Raw genomic sequence first — 22,534 nt, 5'->3', positions numbered from 1 at the left:
TCGTGGAAGGATCCTTGGAAAACATTAGTTGATAAAACATTATAAAGCGGAGGATTTTTACCGGAAGTCACTGGGCACAATCGCTGGCGAGCTCGCTTCGAATCCAGCACAAGTGGCAATAAAACGTTAAGGTCCAACTGTCCAGTTGACATTCGATTCATCAGCTCCCTTTTACACGCACCGCTTTCTCGCCCGGGTGTGTCAAAGCTCCCATCTGCCGCGCTCAGACAGTTTCCGATATCCGCCGCATGGTGTCTCTGCCTGCGCGGCGGGGCCGCCGCCGCCGCCCCTGCGCCCACCGCCACTCCCAGCCGGACCGCCCGCCTGTACGTGCCGCCTATCGCTAGCCCGACCCACCACCATCATGAGCAACGTCCCGAACCGCGCCACCAAGTCCGGCTTCGCCGCCGAGGCTCAGAAGAAGGTGAGTGCCGGCGGCCGTCGCGCCGTCTCTCGGTCACGTGACGCGCCAACGGGGGAGCAGTCGGGGGACAGCCTTGTGCAATCCAGTTTGGACACTGTTCACCAGAAGTTCTATGCCGCCGCGTATCGACATGATTGTATCAGTGTGCGACCAGGCAGTGTATGATTGGAACCTAAAGTCCTGAGGATGTGTATATATTCGATCGGTTTCGCATATCCGTTCTCCGTGAGATCCCCTCCCATCCCCCCTTGCTGTTTCACACCTGTGGCGCCAACTGCCGCCGATAACAGGGATTCGCGTAGTGCTTACGTCAGTCGTTGTCACTATTTGGCTGAGTGAACTTTTGAATGCGCAGTACAGACCGGAGTCACTATGTCGGTCAGTTGCAAGATCGCATCGTGGACGTGGTTGTAATCTGGTCCCTGTATGGTGCCGGTAGCGATCGTAGTCTAGGGTATTAACACGATTCAGAGTTAGTCACAACCTCGATCACACTTCTTTCCGTAGCTTAAATCGAGGTTCGTGCCGCCTATCATAATACAGCAATCGTTGTAAGACGACTTCACGCAGCTCCTTCAGGCCACAATATACCAACCAGTATCGGAAAGCAGCGATATTTTATAATCTTACCATTGCAAATAAAGTATTTACGATCTCATATCGGCGAGAGCGTTCACAGTACACCGATGCGTCAAAAGATGGCGATGGCTGATGATGGAGCGAGGCCTTCTGTCTCTGTAAGAGAAAGGGGTAGAAGAACAAGAAGGGATAGGAGTAGGAGTAGTGCATGAGAAAGAGTGGGAACAGGAGTAGGAGGAGCGGTAAGGTTGGGGTTAGAGTAAAGGTTGGGTTTGGGGTTGGGGCTGGGGTTGGGGTTGGGGCATGTCATGTCATTGGGGCTTTACGACGCACCCAGCTGCTGAGGCTATATGGTGTCGCCTACTTCTCACCCTGGCAGGAAGGGCGGGCACCGCGGGGAATCGAACCCCGTACCTCTGGTTTCCCAGACGCGCAGTGATTAACGCAGACGCCTTAACCACTACACTACCGACACCCCCTTAGGTTAGGTTAGGTTAGGTTAGGTTAGGTTAGGTTAGGTTAGGTTAGGTTAGGTTAGGTTAGGTTAGGTTAGGTTAGGTTAGGTTAGGTTAGGTTAGGTTAGGTTAGGCTATATTCCGGTAAATTGTTGCTCTTATACGGGCAGTAACGTCATTCGCCGCTGCGGTGTCCAACAAAACAAATGCACATCGTTCATGGCGTGGCCACGACCGTGCCCAGCTCGTGGCTGTATGGCGTGTTGTTGATATAGTTCTGCCGTAATTATTATGCAATAGTTTTGGGGGAAGTAAGGCATAACGTGTTAAGGCAGGAGCGTTTCGCCCGTTGTTTTTTTACTTCAATCACGACCCTTTTGTCATAGTCGTGCTTGGAACCAGACTAGAAAGATGCATCTGAGTTTGAGCGAAGTTTTTTTGTGGATAACGCTGTTGATAAGAAGACATAGCCTTGGTTCCATAGCATTCGATGATGTCATTGTCGTGTTATCGGCCTATGAGAAGGACCCTTGACACGATCTGATCACAGTTTATACCCGTTACCGGGCTGAGGAGGCAGCAGCGTGACGTCATCTAGCAGGAGACCGCTGTGACAACTGCATTTTCCGGTGCTGAAAAAGTCGTCCGAGTGAGGAAAGACCACCACTTCAGCCCAAGCAGACACGCACGCACACACAATCAAGCCCACGTAGAAGGAGAATCGCGGGAATACTTCGCTAGTCGCGGTAATGGTACATGACTGGTCTTGCCGAACAACAGACAGTGGTTACATTATTGACAATAGTTGCAGCAGACCTTCACATCCCAGTGTACCTTAATAGGAGGCATTGACTTGCATACGCGGACATCAATCTGCATGTCCAGGCTCTCCAATGCGCATGCACTGGGGAGCTGGACAAAGGTAAAGATGGGTTCACCAAAATTGTCTTATATATACCTGTATATTTGTAAATGCAACATGTAACAAATCTAAACTTTAGAATAAAGCCCACGTTCATTGTGAAACGCCTTTAAGGTGATTGCTATAATTTTCATTCCAGTAACAATTCAGCCATGCCAGTAAACCAGAACCTATTTTTTTAAATCGCATTCTTAGTCATGTGAAGTGTGGTGAATACTGCATCTAGTCCAGGATGAAGGCAACCACGCCGCCACTGTCGTGTTCGAATAAAGTGCCATGCTCAAAATACCTGGCCAAATCAAAAAACCTTCTTCCGGAATACAACCGGGTCGTCGTCTCACAACCGGGCAATGATTTATCGGAAGCTGGCATCTGGTCGCCAGCTGGTATAGCAAGTCGCTAGTTAATGAATTTACCCAACTCATTATGCGATTATTCGTCACTCTTTTAGATAAGTGAAAACACTGAATTTTTGCGCGATTATAGAAGCGTGTGCCAGCAAGATGATATGGAGCCTGGACGAACCCTATAGCGAAAGGAGGGAAGTGTTTCACTTCGTTGGTATGAATGCCTCTTTTCTTCGGTTGGTCTCTGTTGTCGTTATTCGACATTGGAACCTAGCGAAGATGCGAAACACGCGATGTCTCCGTGATCAAAGCTCACCATGTGTAGAGACCAGCGTCATATTCACTCAGACGACGCGACACGCCACTCCTTTGCTTGCACACCCTGCACCCGCCCCCATCCCACAAGCTTCACCGATGTGTGCTGCAGTTGTCAGGAGTTCGTGAGTAATGTATGCAAGTTAGCAGTGTTTTCACCACTATGCGATGCTACGTTCGCATTTTCCGTGCAGTTCCTGTAGCCATCCGTTGGATTGACTACCGAACCTCACAAGCTTTTTCCGCGTTGCTGCATGTGAAGGGTTATGAACAAATTTTGAAGGAGCAATTATTTGCTGTTCTTGTCACTGAGACGTGACTGTTAAAATGTGATTTCTATTAACTAGATCACACAGGCCAATTCTGGATAATCATGCCACCTAATTTTGAACAAGTTGAAGCATTAATACCCGCATCAGTGATGTGATAAAAATCGGTGTTGGCGTCGGAAATATCTGTAAAATTTCGCATTTCACCGCCAACGAGCTCTGAGTTAATGCATGGTCGAGAGCTCAGTCATCTTGTCTGATTGGCTGGCGCTTATGGATGTCGAGAATGCTACGCTTCCACCCAAACAGCCATATTTAGCGAGGATCCGTCACATGCTCTTGCCGCCGTATATCTTGTCACATGTGTGCACATTGACCTCTGTCAGTGCCGGCTTGATAAATGTGTGCTATCTGTTCGTTCGCGGGTCGCACCGGTCATTCAATCGGTCTCTCGGAAGTCGCCTTGCCCGCGGTAGCGGTCCACGTGCACCGTGAATCAGAGTTTGAACCCGCGTCGAAGCCTGAAACTGAGCCGGCGGTACGCAAGTCATGGCGGTTGGAGTCAGAGTTAGAGTCATGCCAGAGTCAGAGTCCGAGTCGAAGTCAGAGTCAGAGTCTGACCGGCGGCCGCAGACGGCCATCAGGCCGGCCGGCTCGCTCGCGACAGCTGGCCGGCCCCGATCGGACCGCGCGCGGGCAGCTCTCCGGCCCGGCTTTACCCAGTCATTTGTCACCGGCTCACGGGGCCGGCCGCACCGCGACAGGCGACCGCCCGCGGCCGGTGGCACGCGCCGCCCGGCGACCGCACGCGGCCGCCGCCGTCCGAGCCGCCCGGCAGATGACCGACCAGTGCCATGTCGACGACAGCCGGCGTCCAGCGTTCGAGTCTGGCGGCGGGGCAGACGACGCCGGGCTGGGGAGCAGATGACGCCGTGGGTCGTCATGCGTCTGGCGATGGTGCCGGACCGCACCGCCGACGTTGGTTGAAGGTGTCGCGGATGCTCTGGGTTTATGCGGCGGACGCTCCAGGGCCGGGGTGGGGATGCTCCTGGACATGCTGCCAGGAGTTCTGAGATGTACCTTTAACTCCCTTCGGTCGTGCCGCTAGCCCCGCTTGGTCACGCTTTGATGCTCTACGTTAGGTAGCCATTGCTGCTGCAGATCATGCTGCCCCAGATGCTGCAGCACGTGGGGATATTACGGAGTCCTCGGAGGACGTTGTCCTTTCCAGCTTGGGACTGTGCTCTGCCTCTCCGATGGGCTCTCTGAGCTCTGTCCGGTGGCACTGTAGCCTGCCTCTCCGCTGGGCCCCCGGCTGGTGCGGGCTGTGTACTCTCTCTCCGCTGGGTTCCCAGCTGGTGCGGACTGTGTCCCCCCTCTCCGCTGGGTTCCTAGCTGGTGCGGACTGTGTACTCTCTCTCCGCTGGGGTCCCGGCTGGTTTTGCAGGCGTCATCTCATCAGTAACTCTCCAACATGCTGTTGTCTTGTGATGAAAGGCATGTTCATGGGTGACGATCTCCAGACAATTGCTGCTGACGCAACGCTTTCTGACCGACGGGCATTTTCAACGGCCCAGTTGACCTTTTGGCCGACGGGTGCCTCCGCTGACCTCTGCGACCTCTGTGGCATTCCAGTCAACGGGCATATTTGCATCTGACCTCATTGGGCTCGACCTCGTTTCTTCCTTTTGGTGTAATGGCTTTGAGGGGTCTTTATTGGTATAGACCTAACAACGACCACTGGCCTGTTGATTTGTATTTGTATGCCATGGGCGATGGGCCTTATGGGCCGATGGGCGACTGCCGTAGGCGATGGGCCCTATTCTGCGGGACGCAGATCCGTCACTTATTTTCTGCCGTCGGTTTGATTCAGATTTACTCGCCACATTCCGATCAGAATCAGAACACGTCGCTGTCTAACACCCGCCCCACCACATTCTATCCGCGAAGTCCTTACAGTGATTCCTCGTGTGTAACCCACCCTATCCAGCCTATTTGCTGGGGTCTCCGCAGGAGCCGGCTCCTCCCCCCCCCCCCCCCTCCCCCCCGGTACACCTCTTCACCCGAGGCGGCAGTCGGCGGCAGCCAGGCGGGCGGCATCAGGCGCGCCGCTGCCCGTGATCGCATGCACAGCGCCTGCGCGCTGGCCGCCTCGTCTGCCGCCTGCGGGCGCGGCCGGCCTCGCGTCGGGCGCAGCCAGCGCCCCCAGCGGCCGCCGGCGCAGGCTGGCCCAGCAGCGGCGCGCGGCCCGCATCACCATATAAGGCAGCCGGGCGTCGAGGCCATGTACGCTGCCCGGGCGGCCCAGAGCTCCGGGCAGGGCCCGGCCGGCCGGCGGGGTCGGTGGCGATGAATGGACCGCTCCCACGGAGTCTTGACGGAGAGAATGCGTGGTGTCTAGACGCAGGTGGTCGTACAGAAGGCATTGCCGTCGGTGATACGAATGCGAGACGATGAGGACGAGGAGGGCGCGTCAAGATGGCGGGGACCCCGCGGTGGTGGTGGCGTCTGAGATAACGCTGATCTGGAAAGTAGTGTCGGTCTTCAGCGGCCTTGTATGTAACCACGTCCCTCGAGACGGCGTCGTCACGCAACTCTGGCCTCTGAGGCGTCGGTGGACATTCCATCATACCATTGCGTTGGTCACGGATGGGCGATGTGTGCTAATACCTCCTCCGGCCGTCATCCGAACGCCGCAGGGTCTCGCCGGAATGTGCCAGTACAATGGCGTTTGTGACATCGGCTGGGTCATGACGAAGAGCAGCGTGATATTTTTGAGCGAACGGGCGATCGTACCAAGTTTGGCTCCCCTTGGCCATGGCCCAGCGCCCCACAGAGTCAGAGCAGGCGTCGGTTGGAGTAGGACCCATCTCATCATCGAGGGTGGGTGCCTTCCCGGGCTGTGCTGCACGGTTAATGCTGTCTGAAAGCCGTCTCATGTCCGTCAAGTGATGATGTTGTCCTCGGTCTGACTCCGCCGGAAGTGAGTTTTCATGTCTTTTGCATCATCCCTGGCCATCTTCCCTGTCCAACGATCTCTGACGTAGGTCTCTGAATCTCCCGTCTCATCCGATTCTTCTTCAGTCTGGTACTGGCTGGCGTAGGTCTTCGCGTCTCCAGTCCCCGTCTGCCGACTCTCTCTCTCTCTCTCTCTCTCTCTCTTCTCTCTCTCTCTGTCTCTGTCTCTGTCTCTGTCTCTGTCTCTGTCTCTGTCTCCGTCTGTCTGTCTGTCTGTCTGTCTGTCTGTCTGTCTGTCTGTCTGTCTGTCTGTCTGTCTGTCTGTCTGTCTGTCTGTCTGTCTGCCTGCCTGTCTGCCTGTCTATCTATCTCTCTCTCCCTCTCCCGGTGTGCTACGAGCCGGTCCTCTGCCCGCCTCTGCCGCCTCGGTCTGCCGCGCGGCGGTCGGCGGTCAGGGTGCGGTGGCGCCGCCCCGGCCGGCCGTGACCTCCGCAGCCGGACCGGGCCTGGTCGGGCCGGCGCGCCCCGACCGGCAGATGGCAACCCGTTCTCAGCCGCGCCGCTCGAACCCGGCTGGCGCGGCCATGGCCCGGCCGGCCGGGCAGTGCATGCCCGCAGCAGCAGGCATGCACGACCCTCAGGGCGGACGATGTCCAGCATCCAACGGAAGCCTGTCGTCCTCGGAGGACGACGTTGGCTGCGGTGCGGAGTCGGTTTTCTGTGCGTGGAGGCGGTGGCTCATCTTCAGTCCGGTGCTGGTGTAGGTACTTGGTTGTGCGGCAGCGCCTGGACTCAGAGCGGCCGCGGTCTGGTGCAGGGATTCTGAGGTAGTGAGCTGTCCTCTGAGGAGGCTGCGATGTGGCGCCATCTGGGGACGCTGCTCGCACGGCACGGCGCTGCAGCGGTAGCGCTTGCCACAAAGAGCTTCGATGACGATGTACCCGTCGGGAGCTGTTGCTGGGCGAGTGCGTAGCGAGGTCGCACCGTCGTGACTCATAGAGCACCGGGCAGGGGTGAGGCCGGCCGTCGACCAACCCCAGGGGCCCACCAACCGTTGGCCGCTCCCAACGGCCCGCACGGCCCAGCCCGCGGCCGCGCCGGCGGAAAGATACGGCATTTTGAATGTTGGCGGTTAATCCACGCCGGGCTGCGCCGTGCTGAGTTCGTGCCGCCCCACCTGTCAGTTTTTATAGTGGCCCGAGAGAGGCTCGGCGGTTAGGGGCACGTGTGGGAGGCCGGGATCCGGTCTGACGGTGGGTGCGTCAGGCTGGGTGAAGGGATCGGCCGCACACCCCTGTAGACGGAATCGGAGGCAGGGGCTCACAGCAATCATCTCGAAAGGACTTGATACACAAACAGTTCTCCAATCTTTTTGTTTTATTCCAGTGGATAGATTTGATTTCGAAAAAGAATTATCAACTTGTCGATGCCGAGCGACGTGAATATTTTCTTTTTTTCGATTTTCCTTGTGCCGTACGCTTTTCTCTTCTACACAGTCACAATGAAAACACCACTACCTGATACAGGGGGCGTGGCAGGACGGACACAGCGCACAATTAATATAGCGTGATGGAAAACACCAAGTCAAACGACACATACGACATGAATCAGGAGCGCTTGCTGCAATTCCTAAGGTACTCAAGCTAATGACTTTTAGCTTGGGCTAATCGCTGTAATGACCGGACACGGCCTTTCGTCATGGACACGATGGAGCTGGGAACGTGGGAAACCAATAGCCTGTGCAGCAGGACTTGGGCGAATTGGTCGAAGCCACGACAAGAGTACCAGGTGTACCTGTGGCCCTGCTCGGTTGCCCGGAACCGGTCTTAACGGGATCAGGCTGCATGCGTCCAGGCACGCTGCAGTCGGTGTCAAGTACCACGTCAGATCTCGTGCGATAAACGTGAAAGCTCTGACTCAATCACATGCAACTTAGAAAGTTGACTGCGTCAAAAGCGACGCAATATCTGAAAAACATCCTGCTGAAATCGTCCCACAAATAAAGCGTTTACCTCTTGGATGCAATGCAGTCTTTCGACTTCCCCAAGATAAGGCTGGGTCACGGCTGGGTCAGACGCAAGCTCCCCTCCCGCCCGGGCCTGGTGCGGCCCTGTCTTGGCTCTCAGTCAGCCTGCTTCGCGAACGCACGCTCATCGAGGGAGGGAGGGGGAGGGGGGAGGCGTTTGTCCCCTATCGCCTCGGAGCAATGCAGGATCCAAGGGTTATGGTCCAAACGAGGCTGTACCTTTGCTTTTTGTCTCCACAGAAGTTGCAGAAAGGCTGTCCTTTCTGAATAGTTTGATTGAATTTTAATATCATATACCTTACTTGTATTACTTGATACCCTCCGCCTGCGTTGACTCGAGTACGCATATCCTGTATGGTGTGGTATGGTATCCATATCCAGTATGGTGCTGCATATCCTGCGTGTTGAGAAAATAGAAGCCTTATAAAGTACCAGTACATGCAAACAATCGCAGTTAAGTAAAGGCGGACTATCCTATTTGTTTGCTTCTGGCATCACATCAACATTCAGTTAGGTAAATAAAGAGCCATTAGCTTTACGTATGCTGTTCAGCGCATTAGCGAGGAACATTGTTCACATGGATAAGAGAGTAGTAATAGCCTTATTACTCAAGAAAAACTAGGAGAAAAGCCCAACTATATCTCCATTCTTCTGGTTTTTCTCCGAGGACTAAGGCTATTACTACTGTCTTAGCTGCTATATGTATCCCCATAACACTGTGCCTCTTCCCGCTACCAGCTCAGTCTGTGCCGGCAGTCCGGCGTCCGTTGAGCGGCCCCGCTAAGATCGGCCACCAGGCGCCGGGTCAAGGTCGTCCCCCTCCGCACCCCAACACGTGTGTCAAAAGCGCGGCAGGCTGTCACAGCACCTGTGCTGCAGCGCGCTGGCGGGCCGCGCCGCCGACGAAGGCTCGTGCATCGGTCGAATGTCGAGCCACAGGCAGCACCAGAGCTCGCTCGTCGCTGACGACAAGCGAGATGTGCCCACAGCTTTGACCCGCGCACGTGCTGCAGTTTGTGGCGCAGTCAGCTTACTACAGCAGCCATTTAGCCGCCGAGAGGATGGGATGTTGCACGCCTTATGCTCTGGCAGATTGGCAGAACAGAGAGCTGGATGCCATGGGTTGACTCAGAACACCCCTGGTCGTAAAAGAGCGAGAGAGGGTTGTCGCCTCACCAGCCTTGCGTGATCTACCGCAGGGGCCGCTGTTGCGAGTGATATTATAGTCTCTCCGGTGGTAATTATAGCCTCTCCGGGAACCGTCCAGCGCAAAAACTTTTGATCGCGCTTCTCAGCAGCATGAGATCCGACTGAGATCGCTCGGAGATGGTTGCCGTGACCGGGGCACTTTAGAGCGCTCCGGTGGCCCCGAACAGGTGGGTGTGACCCCGTGTCGGGCCTGAACGGGCTGGTGTGACCCCGCGGCAGGCCCGGACGGGCGGGTGTGACCCGCGGCGGTCCAGGACGGGCGGGTGTGACCCGCGGCGGTCCAGGACGGGCGGGTGTGACCCCGCGGCGGTCCAGGACGGGCGGGTGTGACCCCGCGGCAGGCCCGGACGGGCGGGTGTGACCCCGCGGCGGGCCCGGACGGGCGGGTGTGACCCGGACGGGCGGATGTGACCCTGCGGCGGGCCCGGACGGGCGGGTGCGACCCCGCGGCGGTCCAGGACGGGCGGGTGTGACCCTGTGGCGGGCCAGGACGGGTGGGTGTGACCCTGTGGCGTGACCCGGACGGGCGGGTGTGACCCTGTGGCGGGCCAGGACGGGCGGGTGTGACCCCGCGGCGGGCCCTCCGCCGCGTCCGTCCGGTCCCGTTGGTCGCGCCGGACACGGCCGGCTGAGCGGCGCGGCCGAGCGCCGCCGGACGCTAACTGGGACAAGGTGGCGCGCTGGGGCCGCGCACAGAAAAACGCGCCGCCGCCGCCGCCGCCGGCCGCGCACGAGGTCAGCACGCGCTCGACCACAAACAAGGGTGCGGGCGGCCGCCGGCGCGTCCGCAAACGGGGCAGCGGGGTGGTGTCTGCACGTCCATAGACGAGAGTCCGTCGTGTTGCCTGTGAGCCCACAGAGATCTGGGTACCGCCTGCTCATTCTGGTCTGCTGCTTGCTCGTTTTGGAGTGTCACCTGTTCGTTTTGAGTGCCAGCTGTGCCTCCACAAAAAGAATGTCGATGCTGGCTGTTGACGTACATACAGGAACGCATGACATGGGCGCAGCGATAGACGTTAGAAGATCCTTAAACTTAGTCTTTCGAACAGCGTTCAAACAAACCCATTGAAGACAGTAGCATCGCCATCAAGTGACTCTCTTATCTCGTCAAGTGACTCTCTTATCTCGTCAAGTGACTCTCTTATCTCGTCAGTCACTATTTTTCTATTCAAAGTGGTTAGGAATGACGGATAATATCCCGGAAATTCCCTGTAGGCCTGGGTACTAATTGTCCGCCACCAAGCACTCCTGTCAAGAGGGCGTCACCACGGCATCATCGCCAGCTATTTGCTTTTCCTTGCCAGCTGTTCCGCTCATTTTCTCAAGCAATTTTGATCTCTCCTGTAAATGTCTTGGAGGCTGCAGTCGGCCTGGAGCCTTCTGACCTGGACGAATGGCTGACGGAAGACACGCGCCATTGATGCATTGAGAGGTGGAAACAATCTTCAAAGTATGGTTGGCAACTGTTCCAAGCTTTTGTTTCAACTTTTTCCTCAGTGGACTTGGCCGATCACACGCCAGATATGGGTTCCAGTGGAGCTAGAGACGGAGTGATGTTTCTGGTTCAGAAGATAAAACCGTGCCTAATACAGGCGTTGCATAACGAACAGCTCGCATTCCATTCTTTCACATATAATGCCTTGTCTACGGAGGAATGTCGACTTTCGATCAATTTCGATTTTTATGTCATTGCACCGAAGCATAAATCCCGCACATTCGGTCACTGTCCATTCGCTGACAGAAGGCTAAATTCCAACCTCATCAGCCGCACAATGCATTCATGTCGTGGTTGGAAACGTCCGTCACAACCGTCCGTTGCAAAAGCCAGATCAATGCGGCGATTTCCATGAAGCCGTACTCTCCCGTTTTTAGGCTGCTTACGGTGGCTACCCGCAACATGGCTGATGGCCGCCAGACAGCGCGAATGATCGCGGTGGGCAGCAGCGCAGCCACACATTCCACCGTGCTGAGCCGACATCCGGGTTCGCGTGACGTCAGATCGCGATGATGTGATCGATGACGTAACCGCCGCTCCCAGCAACAGCACACCGCGCCGCGGCGTCGGCGATGTCTGCCGACTGATACACTCAAGGGCGCGGAGGCGGGAGGGTGGAAGGCTCCGGAGTGATGACGGGCGCCTTCGCTGTGTGAGGACGGAGGGGGCGGGGAGGGGGGGGGGGGGGGGAGGAGCGTCACATGCGTTCCCAGAATCCGCCACTACGCCCGTCATCGCATTCTCACAAAGCTGACTCCCTTCTGCATCCGTTCCAATGCTCACCGGGTGGGAGTCCGCGCCGACACGCGCCCTCAGCTCGCTTCCCCGGCCGGGAGCTGCCGTTTGCGCCGACACGTTCCGGCGCTCCTGACGGCCATCGAAGCTGGGAGCGGGGTGCCGGCTGGACGCGCCGCCGGATCGCCGGCCGGCGGCCCTCAGCCGTCAGCGTGACGGGGAGCGGCCCGGTCCGGTCCCGTACGGCCGTTTGGCCCGGCCTCCCGGCGAGCGGGCGGCGACGGCTCGCCACGGTGGGTGCGGAGCCGGCGGCGTCGCGCAGGTCCCGAGGAGACGGACGTGTTCTGCAGAGACGGTGGGTCCTGCAGAGACGATGGGTGCCGCTGATACGGATGTGTGCCGCTGAGACGGGTGGGTCCTGCTGAGACGGCGGGTCCCGCTCAGACGAGTGTATGCCAGTGAGACGGGACAAATCGCGAAAAGCCGTCACCCTCTGACATCACAGCTGAGTCACCAGCGCTGCAGCAAGGCCTGATCGGGCATCGGACGAGGGTGGCCCAGTGACGTGGCGCGCGCAAACAGGCCGGGAATTGGAGCGAGGACGCGAGGGGAGCAGGCAAACGTGTCCCGCATGTACACGTAAACACCAGCTCGCCGCACGCTTGCAACGTTAGGTAACGCCCGGACAAGAGAGCATGCGGCGACGAAGCTGGTGCGATTGGCGCGTGCAGTGTCTGAGAATCCCCGCACTAGAGCATGCGGTGACAGGCGGTGCGGTGTACGCGCACATCACTCGGAGACGTCCGGACAGCACGCAGCGCCGAATTTGAGCTTGGATGGCCGGGCTGGCTGCAGCAGCCTCACGGCTGAACAGTCAGATGGACCGCGCCGCAGATCTGGCCCTAGTCTGCGCTGGCCCACGCGCCGACGGTCGAACAGGCTCAGGTTCGGCCCTTCCGGTGCCGGCAGTGGGACTGACATCACCCGCAGGAAGCAGCGCGCGCAGCTCTCCTGCCGAAGAGGCCGGCCGGAAGCGGATTGGTCTGGATAGCGGCTGGGACCGTCGCGTGTTGACCATGGGTGCTTGGATGTTCTCCGACGAGGACCTCAGTGACCGAGAATTAGGCGCATCGCTGGGAGACGAGTATTCTGTGTACAGCTGCAGTCATGGCGTTCGATCCTGGTGCGGTCAGGTTTGCATCATGTCTCAGCGCGTTGAACGTCATGATGATAAATATTTCCTTTCCTGTTCACGAACACCATGGAAAAACCGTGGAAAAATGAACAGAAGCATTGTATCTATAGATGATGACTACCTGCCGCGCTGTAGACAATTTCGAGCCCATGTCCGCTGAAGACACTCCAGCGCGCGCTTTTAAATTGCAGTAGGCTGTGTTGCGACACCCGTTAGGCCTGGGGCATGCAATTCTCGGGAGGAAGTTCGTGGTGCCTTTAGGCCCCTTCGGCGGTTGTTGTTGAGCATAAGAATACTTTAGGAACCTAAAAGCGCCTAGACATACAACCAACTTCTCTAAAATTACACAAAACAGGCCAAAACCCGATGACGTATTGGATGCTGGACATGGCTTGCGTAGTCTCAGCAGGAATAGGTCCACCCAATATCAACGTAGTTCTTGCGCCTATGCTAGTCGACCATTTTTAACTGTCCTTCCGATGATCATAAGCAACACTACAAATGCAAATGCTTTGATGCTGTAGTTTTCAATCTTCAGCCCATGTTGTGGGCGTCACAGCTTTTAAGGTAGTTCATACCGAACCAGAGATGTCAGATTCCAACTGGGTCATCGTGTCGTGAGCCGTGACTCATTCATTGTGCACGCCGCGAAATGCTGTACCGGTGCTGCCGGCCTGTGCGATTGCAAATGTCGTATTTTGAGCGAGCCAAAGGCGGCTGACGTGGCTATATATGGCAAGCCGTAGTGCAACTCCCTGAAATATCGACTTATCGGGCCCATCGGGCCTGGAAGGCATCAAGGATGCCGTGACCGGTTTGGGCCAGGTGGCTTGCATGGAGACAATCATATTCGGGAACATTCCGACAACTGCGAAACGTTATATCCAACACTTTGTTGCTAGGACATGTCTCAATACCGTTCATGCGAAAATTTCCCTTTACTTCTTTTTGCACTGTTTCAGTATTTTTTAGCTCACGGCGATGATATTTTATCACTCGATAAACAGGGAGTGTCTGTTGCAGTGAAAATGGGCTTTTTGGGGCAATTTTGATTACGTAAGCATGTGCGTGCGTGATGTGTGCATGTACTACGAAAAGCGCTCGGACACGTTCGTCTTAACATAAATGATCTTCCGATCTCTGCGTAAGCTGTCTCAGCACTTGCAACCGGGGCAAGTTACATCACTAACCGGCTGAGTCACTCGACCACTCCTACCCCGCCGCTCGGACACAGTGCACGTGCAGGATCGGACTGTCCTCGACACGGCCGCCGCGTTGCCGGCCGTGACATCAGCTGTTGCCACGGCCGCCGCCTGGTGCGCTGCCCGACATGGAACGAGGCGGACTCCGAGGACCGCAGCCCGCGGCTCCGCCCCGTGGCGCGCGGCGCGGTCGTGGACGGCGGGCGGCGCGCGTCGGACGGCGCCCGCCGAAGAGCCGCCCTCCTCCGCCCGCCTCTCGCGGCGCGGCAGGTGGCGCAACACGACCGACAAACGAGACGCGCTTTCCCGGGCGGCGGGTCAGCCGCCGACCCAGAAGGTCGCGTGTCTCGCCCGGACCGCGGCTGGCCGGCCTGCGAGCAGATAATCGCGCCCTCTCGCGCTTATTAGGATGGCCCGCCACGATCGTGGCGCGCTTTCACCCGGCGACGCGCGAACGGCCCGCGCCGGAGCGGCGCGCGCAGCGCCACCGGCCGGACCAGAAGACGACGGTGCCGGCGCCGTCCGGTGCCAGCGGAGTGCTTTCTCGGCTATCCTTTCGCCAACATGGCAGCTGTTGCAGATGTGATGATGAAATAGTGAGGCCGTGTTAATTTAGCCCTCGACCTGATCGAGGGTGGATTGGTCAGGCGCAAGTTGGAGGCCGTTGAATCGTCGGGGACTTGACGCGATTGCCAACGGCCGCAATGTGAAAATGCACAATAACATTAAAGCAGGGTACCGCTTTATCTCTGCTTTGGATGAGACACTTGCGTAGTCGGATGCCTGATAAAATTCTGCTCCATTGACGGTCCGCCGCTGCCTAATTCTTGACAATCCATCTCCGACCGCGATGGATGGCTGTTTAAGTCGCCCGGGACATGCTATGATGGACTCGAAATGAGTGGTTAGATCCATTGTGCATTGTCCTCAGGTTTTCTACGTCGGGGAGCGATGAAAAATGGATGAACTGGTTAACCACCTAATGAACATTTGGCGGAATACAATATCCGCCTACTTGACCAATCGAACTAAGATACATGACTTTGGTAATTGAAGACCATGATCGGAGCAATCAGCGCGAAAACCGGCATAAAGCCAGACGTTCCACTTACGCGGTAGCGTGTGAGAGATCTTTGATGTATTTATTGGAAGGTTCGTGGGACAGAAGAAACAATATAGTACTATCTGTTACTGATATCCGCCGGTGAAGATCAACGGTTCTACACCTACGGAAGTGTTACATTTTGTTTGCACCGGTGGATTCCTCGAGGCCGGGAGCGATGGCTTATTCTTAACTGATTTAGTCCCCATTTAACCTGACATTGTGGACCACTGCTATTGGACTGTGAATTGTTTTGTCGACAGGATACCGAGCCCTGTGGTACCAGCTTGTGCAGCACGCCAAGATATCTTTTCCCGTCCTTCTTCAGGAAGAGCACAGCCTGTACCCCTAGAATTTGAATCAATGCGTAATCATTACCGCGCTGATTTTAGAGAAACTCCGCTCAGTTCGTTTTTTTTTATTCCCCTCGTGCATGTGCAAAGTCGTAAGAATAAACGCCATTACCCTTTGCACCTGCCTGGATAATAGCGGGTCATTTGAGCGGTCTATGCTGCGGTGCCCTTCATTACATATCGTGCTTACGCTTCCAGCCCAAGCCGCGAACACATTGGTATGCTGGCAGCGGTCTGATAAAAAACCGTAACGTCCTGGCCAGCTTTCCCCGCATTGGATAACATGCACAACGAAAGCGGTCCTCAGGAGCGGGCCCAGAGGGAGGTCAACGGGGCAATGGCCTCTCCCAAGGCAGTGAAATTTGCCAGATTTGTGCGTGTTTTAAGCGCTAAAGACCCCAAATTTGGAACTTGGTCACCAAATAAACTATGTTCGCTCTCAAGGTGCCGTGCGGGATCCATTCTGGGTCACCCTAGATAGTTGTTTCCAAAGACAAAGACTTCGAGTCCGTTTTTAGAGAACAGAACGTCTGGCCGCCTTTCTCAGTCGTCTCCAAATAAGGACTTTTACCATGTAGGCAGAGGCCGTGATGCGGTGACGCCAGCAGGGCCGCGGAGGGTCGGCGATTCCGAGACGGCGCGGCGTCTGGCCGCCAGACAGCCAGACACCGCCGCCAGACAGCCGGACAGTCCGGAGACCGAGACGACTGTCACAACGGTCGGCGCAGACAGTGAGAACGCTGTGGGGCGGCGGTCGGCCCAGACAGAGCAGCAGAACAGTTCGCCGGGCGCTGCGCTGGCAGACTGGGACCGGCCGCGCCCCGGTCTGGCCCAGACAGCGGCACGGGACGCGCGTGATCCGCGTATCAGGCCGGCTGCTCTTACCATCCTGCGATCCGGAAACCAGGCCCAGTCCCTAACGCGCGATACCGTTATCAATACCGGGTAGGCTGGACTCGTAAATCGATCCCGCCTGCTGCCGATATCTACGGTAGCCCGGCGTTGAGCGACGCCGGCCGCCCCTCTCGCGCCAGCCTGCTCCACGGGCGCCGTGGAGGAGCTGAGGCAGCGTTCGTGCGGCCGCAGGGCGATGACGTCACACGCCGGCCGGACGTCTCGCGGCCACAATAGCCGCCGCCGGCGCCCGGGGCCCTCAGCAGCCAGAGGTCGTACAGAGGTCACCGGCGCCGAGCCGGCGGGGTCACGGAGAAGGGTGGGGCAGCGGCGGGTGCAGGAGGCGGAGTCATGTCTGCATCCTCCGGGCGGGAGGGCGAGGCGTAGGCAGTGAGCGTGCGGTACGATGGCGTCGCTCGCGAAACATTCCGAGACCGGCCAAAGAGGCCTCCGAGAAGCCATGCTGCTAGTGCATCAGCCGTCGCCAGGCTTGGTATGCAGCTGCAGTTTACGACTCACCGTCACACAAACAATCTGCTGAGCCGCCACCAGCGGCACGGCATCTGTCACTGTTCCGCTCCCTCGACTTTCACCCGACACGCCCAGACATATACGCGAATCAGTTCAGAACGTGGGCGGCATTTAACACCGCAAACACGGCACGCAGCATCCCCTTACGCCCGCAGAAGCACGCCATGGTTGTTGAAACTATCAAAGCTCCACAGACGCTGAATCTGTGGCCCTTCCCTCACCTTTGCCAATATGCACGAATCACTGATGGGGTTGGGGCGTTCTCTGCGAGTTCTGACACCGCGTCCGTCAACAGATCATGAGCAAGTACAGCCCGGAGCTGGCCAGCCAAGTGCTCGCGTGGATCGCGGACATCACCGGCGAGAACATCAACACCAGCGGTGACAACACCAACTTCTGGGAGACACTCAAGGATGGCACCCTGCTCTGCAAGTGAGTTCCTTCAGGGAGCACTCCGGACCACTGACGCTGGGGAACGCATCACGAATGTTTCCTGAATGCCTGTGATTTTTCTTTGAAGAGAACTCGACCTCCCATAAGAAACTAATGCTTGCTGAATACCTATGATTTTCTGTATGAAAAAGGCTGGACCTCCCATGAGGTAAATAAGAAAAATTGCAAATGCATACACTGTTTATCATCTTCCTGCTTGGGGCTGGGCTTCCCTTCTCTTTGGATTCGCCAGCGTATTCGATGAAGCGTCGATTGATCCCGTCTGTTGGCCTGCCGAATATGCCAAGCTCTCCAAGGTTTATCGGGCCGACACTATGTCCTCTTATCAAGTGCGAAAACAGCAGGAGGGTCGCGTGGCGGTCAAATAAACCGTAGCGCACGGGGCCGATAGAGGGGCCGGCACGGGCAGCTGTCCTGGCGACTCCCCCCGGTCGAGTGGGCGCGCCACGAGAGGGCGCTGGCTCCGCCGACACGGCGCCGCCCGGCGCAGCCGCGCGCGGGCCGGCGCCTCGCAGTCGACGTAGCTGGCGGGCTGCGGTCGGTGACTGCATAAACAGAGGGCGGGCCGCGCCCTGTCACCGCGCCGCGCGCCGGCCCGTCGGCGCCGGTGACGAATCAGCGGCGCCCGCAGGCCGAGACCTCTCGCCGCGGGCCGGCGCGGCGGAGTTGGCCGGGCTGCGGCCATCGCGGCCGATGATAACCGCTCAGTCGACTCGGGTGCTCACAGCGTGAAGGCCATCGCCCCGAGTCGGACTGTGGCTCCGGGACTCGGCGTCGCTGACCGTTCGAGGTCCGACTGACGCGCGCGGATCAGCCCATCAGCCACAGTGACGGTGCTGGCTTAGTCAGCGCTAGATCGGACCTGGCGCTAGGGCGGTGTGCTCCTGCGTCCGAGGGCCTCTGTATCACCGAGAAGGCCATCGTACAACACCACACGGACCGCTCTAAGGCACGATGTCATGCGATGAAGTTATGATCACGCGTGATGCACTTAACGCGGAATGCCTCATTTTATGTGAACAATTCGCCAGCATCAATGATATTTGTGACCAAGTGATTTCGGGCAGAGTCTTTGGCATATCACAGCGTACCATGCTAACCGCACAAAGGCTTTTATAGGTTCGTAAATAAGCGACAATCACCAAGCTCTTGTAAATGTGCTCAGTCGTGACCGGAAAGGGATGCTTTCCCCGGCAACATTTTTGTGGAGTTATGATAACCGGCTTCTTAGATGCCAACTTGCAAAGGCCTCACGTTCGAGCCGAGTCGTGCAATCGACTCCGGAAGCAGCCCATGATGCAATACCCCGTGGCAGGAGTAACATTGGGATAACGTCCTGCATTGTACTTACGTGTCGCGCGGTTTGTCAGCCTGTCAGCCCCTCAAACTCGACATTCATCACCCGTTGCGGTCATTTCGGTGGCTGACGTGCTCCTGTGGGATTCCCTTCACTACCACCAAACGGATGCCAATATTTGATCGAAGTATGGGCGGTGTGTAATTTGTCGTGCACCTGAGCTGCAGCGTGAACAACCATAGAGGACGCCATCTGAGTCGGCCGCCCCGTCCTGACTTGATGCTCCGCCTTCACAGTTTGGTCAACGAGATGAAGCCTGGCAGCGTCAAAAAGATCCAGCAGAGCAAGATGGCCTTCAAGTGCATGGAGAACATCAACAACTTCCTGGCGGCCTGCCGGGCAATGGGCGTCACATCGGAGGAGCTGTTCCAGACGGTTGACCTGTGGGAGCAGCAGAACCTCCACATGGTGGTCATCTGCCTGGAGTCGCTCGGACGCAAGGTCAGTGACCCGACCGGCATCGGGCGCGCTCGGTGCGACGGCGTGGGCCGTTTCTCACGCTTCGCCAGCCCGGCGCAGTTCGAAGTCCGATAGATTGTAGGTTTGTCACTTTTTTATTATTAATATTCTCGGCGCAGAAAGATTCGCGTTAAGAACGTTGATGGTCACGATAGCTGAAAGACGTGCTCGTGTGTTCCTACCAAAGTATGTTTTTTTAAGTTGTGAAGAACGTTCCAATTAACTTTCCCACAACCAAGCGGTGGTAACTAACCAGGGTAGGACTGGGTGGATATCGGAGCATACGCAACGCCATTTTGGTCCTTATGGTGTTGCACGCAAAACTGCAGCATGACCAAGGGAAAATAGTAAGACTGGTGCGTTCGTTCATTTCACAATCGGACTGAAGCTGCCCGTCCGCCTGACCGAATGACGACGTTCCCTTCGCAGGCGCCGAACTTCGGCAAGCCCGGTCTCGGACCCAAAGAGGCGGAGAAGAACGAGCGTCAATTCACCGACGAACAACTCAACGCCGGCAAAAACACCATCGGTCTGCAGATGGGCAGCAACAAGGGCGCCCACCCAGTCTGGCATCAGCTTCGGCAACACCAGGCACATGTAGGCGACGCGCGCCGGCCTTCAACTCGCTGCTGTGTATTTATCATTCCCTGAAGCGCCCCGACGCCGAGGTGTATTTAATTCCGCGTGAGGTAGCACGAGAGGAGGCATCACGTGGACGTCCGATGGTTGAGAAATCGCATTTAAGGGCTTGTTATCGAATCGGGTCGCAATTTTTGTCCTTGTAGAGCGCGTGTGTTCGGCGTCACAGTGTCCGACGCGTCTCCCGTCGCTCTACGGTGCAATGTCGAACGTGATGATGCGGTCACGACCAGGGACCACTTCTTCCTGAGACAGTCCTGTTCTTATTGTGCCTTCCCTTTGTGGTGTTAACCATAACGTTTTTTTACAATAAACGTTTCAACTGTAGCAGTGGTGTCGGCTTGGTTCAGGTCACCGGAGGTGGTTGCATGGGTGGGGGGATTGTCAACGGAAGAATAGGAGCATTACGCGGGTGATAGAAGATAACATCACCAAATGTGTTATTTTAAAGAGGGAGACAAGATGAGAAGTTGGGCATTCTAGACTACTGCGATCATCAGACACGAGCCGCACCAAACCCCATTCACGGGTATCGTAACGCGCGCCTCTAAAGCACATCGCATGGAACAATGCAAGGACCACGTATGTAGTTCAGTCGCGCAAGAGATCACGGCACTAGAAACATCTTTGGAAACACCGATGGAACCACTGGATGGGAGGAAGGGTGGCATATCCTGTCCAATATTCGCGGCGTTACGTTGCTCTCATAACTTTGCCCATAACACAAGCTGGTTCTCCCACGTTCTCTCATTGCGAAACGTCCTTTGCAAGTCAGGCTGTCCTCCCCAGGTCCTAGTTCGATCCCAAAGCCCTAGTATGCCTCTCATCTCAGAGGCGTGGCTACGCCCACGCTTAACTGGAAGTACTGACTCGGTCAGTTGAACATATGCGAATCTGATGTGTACTCAGTCAGCGGGTACCCTCGTGATGGGTCCTTTTGCTGTCGTTGAACCACGGCATGAAGTTAGCCCGCTGCCGCTGCATACTGATAAGTGAGTACTGTGGCGTACCCATTCGTTTTGGGCAGATTAATCACGTCTGCGCGCGGCCTGCAGCTCCATGACAGCGGCTTTATGCAAAGACTACCAATCAGCGACCCGGATTTTTGTGGCGGCACTTGGGGGACGCCGTCTGTCCTGGTGACGACGTTGTCACACGCCAAGCAGTTACACATCGGGTTGTACACTTCAGAAAAAGCTGTGTAGCAGTCCGGCTCAGTGTCATCATTGTATGGGACCGGGCGAGGCCATCAGTTCCAGCGAGCTCGAGCTCCCAGGGCTGGGATGAAGTCCCTGATTGGAAAGGTGACCAAACAATCAGTCCAACCTGGTTGGGTCAAGGTGGAACGGGGTTTTTAGTTCAGTCAGGAATGGGACTGAGTGAAACAGGATCACAACCGGACTTTATGTTCGGACTGTCAACGGGTAAATACGAACACAAACTTGAAGACAAACCACGTGATGATTTCATTGCACCTCATATGTAAACCATTTAGCTCATCACATTGGGGCAAATGAACCAAGGGTACATTACGGGCAGCAACACTTTTCGATCAAGCTGTACCATGAAACGCAATAAGCATGACACAACATGGCTTTTCGAATAATGTGTGCCATGAAACGCAATGACCATAACATAGCATAGCGCTCATATTTTTTTCAACATGGGAAGGGGTGGCCGATGTTATCGGTTTCCGACCGCTTGCGAGATAGGAAGTGAAATGGGAAAGACAGCTTTACATGTGCAGCTTCATACTTCTTCAGCTTCTTACCATTTTGTGCGACACAGTTCATTGTTCATGACATTTCCGATGAGCTGGCAAAACGCCGGTTTCCAATGATCAGGCTGATTCAATCCACTCACCTAGCACCAGTTGATGCAGGGTTTTGCCCAACTGGCTGAAAGCCAGGATACCACGAAAACCGGTCGAATCGGCTCGTTTATTCTAGCCCCAACCGAGACAGAGGACCTTTTGAATGGTCTTAACTCACATCCGTCCCAGGGAGCCTCGTTTCGCAGAAACGCGCCCTGCCAAGGTGGCCGAATGTAGGCCATGATGCTTTATTCACCGACAAGATTAAAGCCCCATATCAAGCGGGTGAGCTCACTGGGCGAGATACCGTACACAGGCAGAACCATCTGTGCAGACTTTAAACCAGATGTTTGAGCGCCCCCCCCCCCCCCACAAAAACTGTCGATGCTTGAGCCCCAGCCCCTGCGGCAGATAACAGCGAGGAACCTGTTGCGCCACAAGCTCATAATCCTTCTGACGAGGATCTGGCCCGTGTGGAGCAAGCTCACAAGAGAGCTGCCTAACGGGGATCTGGCCCGTGTGGAGCAATCTCACGAGAGAGCTGCCTGACGGAGATCTGGCCCGTGTGAGCAAGCTCACGAGAGAGCTGCCTGACGGGGATCTGGCCCGTGTGGAGCAAGCTCACGAGAGAGCTGCCTAACGGCGATCTGGCCCGTGCGGAGCAAGCTCACGAGAGAGCTGCCTGACGGGATCTGGCCCGTGGGTAGCAAGCTCACGAGAGAGCTGCCTGACGGGAATCTGGCCCGTGGGTAGCAAGCTCACGAGAGAGCTGCCTGACGGGGATCTGGCCCGTGGGTAGCAA

At 56.6% G+C, this 22,534-nt stretch overlaps 1 pseudogene; it reads left to right on the top strand.

The window, feature by feature from the left end:
• The first annotated feature begins 310 nt into the window (after positions 1–310).
• On the top strand, positions 311–20,014 carry LOC119099973 (myophilin-like; annotated as a pseudogene).
• The last annotated feature ends 2,520 nt before the right edge of the window (positions 20,015–22,534 follow it).

The sequence above is a fragment of the Pollicipes pollicipes genome, unplaced genomic scaffold (assembly GCF_011947565.3).
Source record: "Pollicipes pollicipes isolate AB1234 unplaced genomic scaffold, Ppol_2.1 Scaffold_4881;HRSCAF=5763_pilon_pilon_pilon, whole genome shotgun sequence".
NCBI lineage: Eukaryota > Metazoa > Arthropoda > Thecostraca > Pollicipedomorpha > Pollicipedidae > Pollicipes > Pollicipes pollicipes.
The sequence above is the reverse complement of the archived record's forward strand: the minus strand, read 5'-3'. Positions and strand labels throughout refer to the sequence as shown.